This window comes from Chrysemys picta, chromosome 4, assembly GCF_011386835.1.
Source record: "Chrysemys picta bellii isolate R12L10 chromosome 4, ASM1138683v2, whole genome shotgun sequence".
Classification (NCBI taxonomy): Eukaryota; Metazoa; Chordata; order Testudines; family Emydidae; genus Chrysemys; species Chrysemys picta.
In genome coordinates, this window is record NC_088794.1 from 67137676 (window position 1) to 67144923 (window position 7248).

Sequence of the window (7248 nt, forward strand, 5' to 3'; positions counted from 1 at the left end):
TATTCAAGATGTGGGCGTACTATGAATTTATATAAGGGCAATAAGATATTCTCCGTCTTGTTCTCTTATTCCCTTTTAATGATTTCTAACATCCTGTTTGCTTTTTTGATCGCCACTGCACACTGCGTGGACGTCTTCAAAGATCTATCCACGATGACTCCAAGATCTTTTTCCTGATTAGTTGTAGCTAAATTAGCCCCCATCATATTGTATGTATAGTTGGGGTTATTTTTCCCAATGTGCATTATTGTACATTTATCCACATTAAATTTCATTTGCCATTTTGTTGTACAATCACTTAGGGACCCTTGGGAACGCCACTAGTTACCCCTCTCCATTCTGAAAATTTACCATTTATTCCTACCCTTTGTTCCCTGTCTCTTAACCAGTTATCAATCCATGAAAGGATCTTCCCTTCTATCCATGACAACTTAATTTACATAAGAGCCTTTGGTGAGGCCTTTTGAGTTTTTGGCTAGCTGTTCTTCAAACTCCTTTTTGGCTTTTCTTATTACATTTTTACACTTAATTTGGTGGTTTTTATGCTCCTTTCTATTTACCTCACTAGGATTTGACTTCCACTTTTTAAAAGATGCCTTTTTATCTCCCACTGCTTCTTTTACATGGTTGTTAAGCTACGCTGGCTCTTTTTTAGTTCTTTTACTGTGTTTTTTAATTTGGGGTATACATTTAAGTTGGGCCTCTATTGTGGTGTCTTTGAGAAGTGTCCATGCAGCTTGCAGGAATTTCACTCTAGTCACTGTACTTTTTAATTTCTGTTTAACCCCCTCATTTTTGCATAGTTCCCCTTTCTGAAGTTAAATGCCACAGTGTTGGGCTATTTTCACCTTGTTTCCAGTCTGAATTTGTCTAGCTTCAATCTCCAGTCATTGAATCGTGTTATACCTTTCTCTGCTAGATTGAAGAGCCCATTATTAAATATTTGTTCCCCATGTAGGTACTTATAGAATGTAATCAAGTCACCCCTTAACCTTCCCTTTGTTAAGCTAAATAGATTGAGCTCCTTGAGTCTATATAAGGCATGTTTTCTAATCCTTTAATCATTGTCATGGCTCTTCTCTGAACCCTCTCCAATTTATCAGCATCCTTCTTGAATTGGGGGCACCAGAACTGGACACAATATTCTAGGAATGGTTGCACCAGTGCCAAATACAGTGGTAAAATATCCTCTCTATTTCTACTCAAGACTCCCTTGTTGATGCATCCCGAGATCGCATTAGCTCTTTTGGCCACAGCATCACACTGGGAGCTCATGTTCAGCTGATTATCCACCACAATCCCCAAATCTTTTTCTGAGATACTGCTTCCCAAGATAGAGTTCTCCCATCTGTAAGTAAAAACATAAGAACTACCATTTTGGGTCAGACCAAGGGTCCATCTAGCCCAATATCCTGTCTTCCGACAATGGCCAATGCCAGGTTCCCCAGAAGGAATGAACAAGCAATCATCAAGTGATCCTTTCCCTGTGCTCATTCCCAGCTTCTGGCAAACAGAGGCTAGGGACACCATCCCTGCCCATCCTGGCTAATAGCCATTGATGGGCCTATCGTCCATGAATTTATCTAGTTCTTTTTTGAACCCTGTTATAGTCTTGGTCTTCACAACATCCCCTTGAAAAGAGTTCCACAGGTTGACTGCGTTGTGTGAAGAAATAGTTCCTTTTGTTTGTTTTAAACCTGCTGCCTATTAATTTCATTTGGTGACCCCTAGTCCTTGTGTTATGAGGAGGAGTGAATAACATTTCCTTATTTTCTTCCTTGACACTAGTCATGATTTTTATAGACCTCAACCATATCCCCCCTTAGTCATCTCTTTTCCAAGCAGAAAACTCCCAGTCTTATTAATCTCTCCTCATATGGCAGCCGTTCCATACCCCTAATCATTTTTGTTGTCGTTTTCTGAACCTTTTCCAAGTCCAATATATCTTTTTTGAGATGGGGTGACCACATCGGCACACAGTATTCAAGATGTGGGCGTACCATAGATTTATATAGAGGCAAAATATTTTCTCCCTTATTATCTATCCCTTTCTTAATGATTCCCAACATTCTGTTCGATTTTTTGATTGCCACTGCACATTGAGTGGATGTTTTCTGAGAACTATCCACAATGACTCCAAGATCTCTTTCTTGAGTGTTAACAGCTAATTTAGACCCCATCATTTTATATGTATAGTTTCAATTATATTTTCCAGTGGGCATTACTTTGCATTTATCAACATTGAATTTAATCTGCCATTTTGTTGCCCAGTCACCCAATTTTGAGAGATCCTTTTATAGCTCTCTGCAGTCTGCCTGGGACTTAACTATCTTGAGTAGTTTTGTATCATCTGCAAATTTTGCACCTCACTGTTTACCCCTTTTTCCAGATCATTTATGAAATGTTGAATAGGACTGGTCCCAGTACAGACCCCTTGGGGACACCACTATTTACCTCTCTCCGTTCTGAAAACTGACCATTTATTCCTACCCTTTGTTTCCTATCTTTTAACCAGTTACCAATCCATGAGAGGATTCCCTCTTATCCCATGACAGCTTACTTTTGCTTAAGAGCCTTTGGAGAGGGACTTTGTCAAAGGCTTTCTGAAAATCTAAGTATACCATATCCACTGGATCCCCCTTGTCCACATGCTAGCTGACCTCCTCGAAGAATTCTAGCAAATTGGTGAGGCATGATTTCCCTTTTACAAAAAACATGTTGACTCTTCCCCCAACTAATTCATCTATGTTCATCTATGTGTCTGACATATGACATAGACACAGGACAATATGTTAGTTTTGCTGATATTTATGGGGAATTCCTCCCAAGTATGAAGTGCAGCCTCTGAGAAAGCATGATGGTGCTTGTTAAAATTTTAACAAGTGGACAATAGAGGCTGGCATCATAGGCCAATTGGAGGTGTGGGTGTCAACACCTGTATAGCAAATGGGATGATAGGTAGGCTGGGAATTGGCCATGGAAACAAGTAGCTTATGTTTAATGCAATAGAGAAGTGGGACCCAGTGGAGTGATGTAAAGAGACGGGTGACATGAGCAAAGGGGATTAGCAGCAGCATTTTTAATGGATATGAGCAGGACAAGGTTGCATTAATCAAGGCCAGAGAAGAATGATGCAGTCATTGGAATGTGAGATAATGAGATTTTGGACATGTTTTACTGTATGGATGAATAGGAAAGGCTATCACTGGATACTTCTACACTACAGCTGAGAGCTAGACTCAAGCTAACATGCCAAAAATAGCAAGGTAGGCATTGCAGCGTGGGCAGCGGCTTTGGGCCAGCCACCCAAGTTTAGGCCCTGGGGGTCAGGCAGGCTTGGAGTAGGGCAGTTAGCTCAAGCTGCCAACTGTGCCGCTACAGCCACACTGCTATTTTTAGCATACTAGCTTGAGTAGAGGTAATGCGAGTCTGTCTATCCAGGTGGAGACACACGCTCCCAGCTGCAATGTAAATATAATCTTAGGATATGTCTACACAGCCGACGTTAAAGCGCTGCCACGGCAGCACTTTAATGTGGCTGTGTAGTCACAGCTCCAGCACTGGGAGAGTTCTCCCAGCACTGTAATAAAACCACCTCCATGAGGGGCATAGCTACCAGCACTAGGAGCGCAGCTACCAACTCTGTAGTACTATCTGCACTGCCACTTTACAGCGCTGAAACTTGCAGTGCTCCGGGGGGGCGTGTTCACACCCTTGAGCGAAGAAAGTTTCAGCGCTGTAAGTAGCAGTGTAGACAAGGCCTTAGAGATGTTGGTTGCATCTGCATAACAAGATTTAGATGTAGTCTGGATGTAAGGACCTAGAAAGAAAGATGTCTTTCCTCCTCCATCATGAATGATGTGAAGAAAGTGAATAAGGAAGTTTTATTTATCACTTCATATAATATAAGAACATGGGGTCACCTAATGAAATGAAAAGGCAGCAGATTTAAAACAAACAAAGGAGGAAATACTGCTTCACACAACACACAGTGAATCTGTGGAACTCGTTGCCAGGGGATATTGTGAAGGCCAAAACTATAACTGGGTTCAAAAAAGAATTAGGTTCATGGAGGCCATCGATGGCTATTAACCAAGATGGTCAGGGAATCGACCCCATTCTCTGGGTGCTCCTAAGTCTCTGACTGCCAGATGCTGGGATTGGATGACAGGATGGATCACTTGATAATTGCTTTGTTCTGTTCATTCCCTTTGAGGCATCTGGCATTGGCTGCCGTCAGAAGATAGGATACTGGGCTAGATGGACACAGCCTAGCTGTTCTTATGTTCTTCCTCAGCTCCTGTGTCTTTTCTCCTTTCTGGCTTTGACGCTTTGCTTTCTAGTTCCAGACTTATCTAGCCTGAGCCTGTGACAGTAACATTGTAAGCAGTGTTGACAACTCTCATAATTTTCTCATAAATCTCACAATATTTAGTGTTTTTTCTTAAAGCCCCATATGCTAGAATCAAGAGATTACAGTAGGATATTCCCTTTATTTCTAGTATCTTGGCCACTTTGCCTTAGTATTCTGTTTCATTTTAACTTGTTCTTTACTATGAATTTCATTCTGGTTATGTTAGTTATTTTAAAGGCATTTTTATTCCTAGCTTATATTTGCCCAAATAGAACCCCTGCAATCTGCTTTTTATTAATGTACTTGTTTTGCAGTATGAAATATTTCTTACTGTGATGAAGTTCAACAAATTATTAATGTTGGCAATAATTTTGTGTTCTCCACCTATCTAATTCATGGCTTAAATGCTCACATTTACAGTTAATTTAAAAGTGTTTTCTGTATTTAGTCTTGTAGAAGCTTCTAAAACTTGGCACTCCCTCCAAGATGTTTGTGTATCACAGACTTCCTTCCTAGTCATTCTTAGGACATTTCAATAACCCAGCATCTTACAGTAAGCAAACTTTCTGAAATTGGAACCTCATTGTCGGAATGTAACGGCAGACAAATAGAACACTAACCACTACTTTTTCCCGAAACACACACTTTCAGATGCATATAAGCTGCAGCAAAGCCTCATAAATTAATATTTAAAAATGTGTCCTGAAATGTTTAATGGATAGTTGTTTCAAAGACTAGAAATGGATTTGCTGGATAAAGCTTTGTTGGATTTCAGAATATAAGCTGTCCAAAAACCCTTAAATGGAAGCCTTGGTCACAATTTTTAGTTGTGACAGAAGGTACGTATTCTGAATAAAGGGCATTCGTTTTACAGTAAAAATGTATACAGCACTTGACAAAAGGCCAAGGATGAGAGAGCAGACCTTGTAGTGAACTATAAATGGAATCATTAGTGCTCTTGCAAGAGCGCCAATTGAAAGTAGTTTATAAACCAAAAAAAAAAAAAAAAAACCCCTCTTGCCTATTATCGACCAATGGGCTTTGAGAAAAATAGCTGTCTGTACCACAGTATGGCTATAAAAGATAGTGGTAGGGGAAATTAAATGAGACTGGGAAATTATTTTTGAAACATATCTCCCATTTATGCTACACTCAAACAAAATTCCACAGCCGTGAAATGAAACAGTATAATGAAAAAAAGCCTGTTGAAAGTCTTTGGGTTAAGTTTAGAGGCAAGAGCAACAAGAGTTATGTCATGGTGGATCAGAAGGATGAGGTAGACGAGGTTTTCTTTGGACAACTAACTGAAGTTTCCAGATCACAGGCCCTGGTTCTAATGGGGGACTTCAATCACCCTGACATCTGCTGGGAGAGCAATACAGCAATGCACAGACAATCCAGGAAGTTTTTGGAGAGTGTTGGGGACAACTTCCTGGTACAAGTGCAGGAGGAACCAACTAGGGGTCGTGCTCCTCTTGACCTGCTGCTTACAAACAGGGAAGAATTGGTAGGGGAAGTAGAAGTGGGTGGCAACCTAGGCAGCAGTGACTATAAGATGGTTGAAATCAGGATCCTGACAAAAGGAAGAAAGGAGAATAGCAAAATACGGACCCTGGACTTCAGAAAAGCAGACTTAGACTCCCTTGGGGAACTGATGGGCAGGATCCCCTGGGAGACTAATATGAGGGGGCAAGGAGTCCAGGAAAGCTGGCTGTATTTTAAAGAAGCCTTATTGAGGGTGCAGGAACAAACCTTCCCGATGAGCAGAAAGAATAGCAAATATGGCAGGCGACCAGCTTGGCTTAACAGTGAAATCTTTGGTGATCTTAAACTCAAAAAGGAAGCTTACAAGAAGTGGAAATTTGGACAGATGATTAGGGAGGAGTATAAATATATTGCTAGAGCATGCAGGGCCCACCATATCTAGTCTCTTTCTCTTCTATGATTCCCATTAAACAGTGGTATCAAACACAGGCTCAGTGCACGACATGATAAGTTTACATCTATCTGGAGGGTGCAAACAAAAAGAAGGGAGAGGAGTTATCTAGCAGGGTACAAAAAGTTCTAATTAGGAGTGTCCCAGAGTTCACTCTCCACTGGGGCATCTCCTCATGACTGTGTCTGGGGAATCAGCTCCCATCTGGTCTCCCCCCCCCCCCCCCCCCCCCCCCCCCCCCCCCCCCGCCCCGTTACCTTGCCCTCATTATCAGCCATTTGTCATTCTCATTTAAGCCAGACTCTCAACCAGGTGAGGCCTCTAAGATTAATTGGCCCTATCTGGACCACCTTAACCTTTTCAAGGCCAATGTGGGGTGAACACCTCATAGCAAGGAGTAGTAAGATTAAGAAAAGAGGATATTTAAACTGCCAATCATAAGGAACATAAGAATGGTCATACTGGGTCAGACCAATGGTCCATCCAGCCCAGTATCCTGTCTTCTGACACTGGTCAATACCAGGTCACTTCAGAGGGGATGAACAAAACAAGTAATCATTAAGTGATCCATTCCCTGTCACCCATTCCTAGCTTCCGGCAAACAGAGGCTAGGGATGCTTCATCCTAGTCTATCTGGCTAATAGCCATTGATGGACCTATCCTCCCTGAACTTATCTAGGTCTTTTTTGAATCCTGTTATAGTCTTGGCCTTCACAGCATCCTCTGGCAAGGAGTCCCACAGGTTGACTGTACGTTGTGTGAAGACGTGCTCCCTTTTGTTTGCTTTAAGATGACTAGGGAGGAGTATAAAAACATTGCTAGAGCATGCAGGGGTGTAATCAGGAAGGCCAAGGGATGTGAAGGGTAACAAGAAGGGTTTCTGCAGGTATGTTAATAACAAGAAGAAGGTCAGAGTAAGTGTGGAACCCTTATTGAATGAGGCAACATAGTGACAGAT

The 7248-nt window shown here is 41.5% G+C and overlaps 1 protein-coding gene across 2 annotated transcripts in view; it reads left to right on the forward strand.

Moving 5' to 3' along the window:
- KIF18A (kinesin family member 18A) overlaps positions 1 to 7248 on the forward strand; it is a 108738-nt gene that overhangs the window by 92289 nt on the left and 9201 nt on the right. The window lies entirely within an intron of this gene.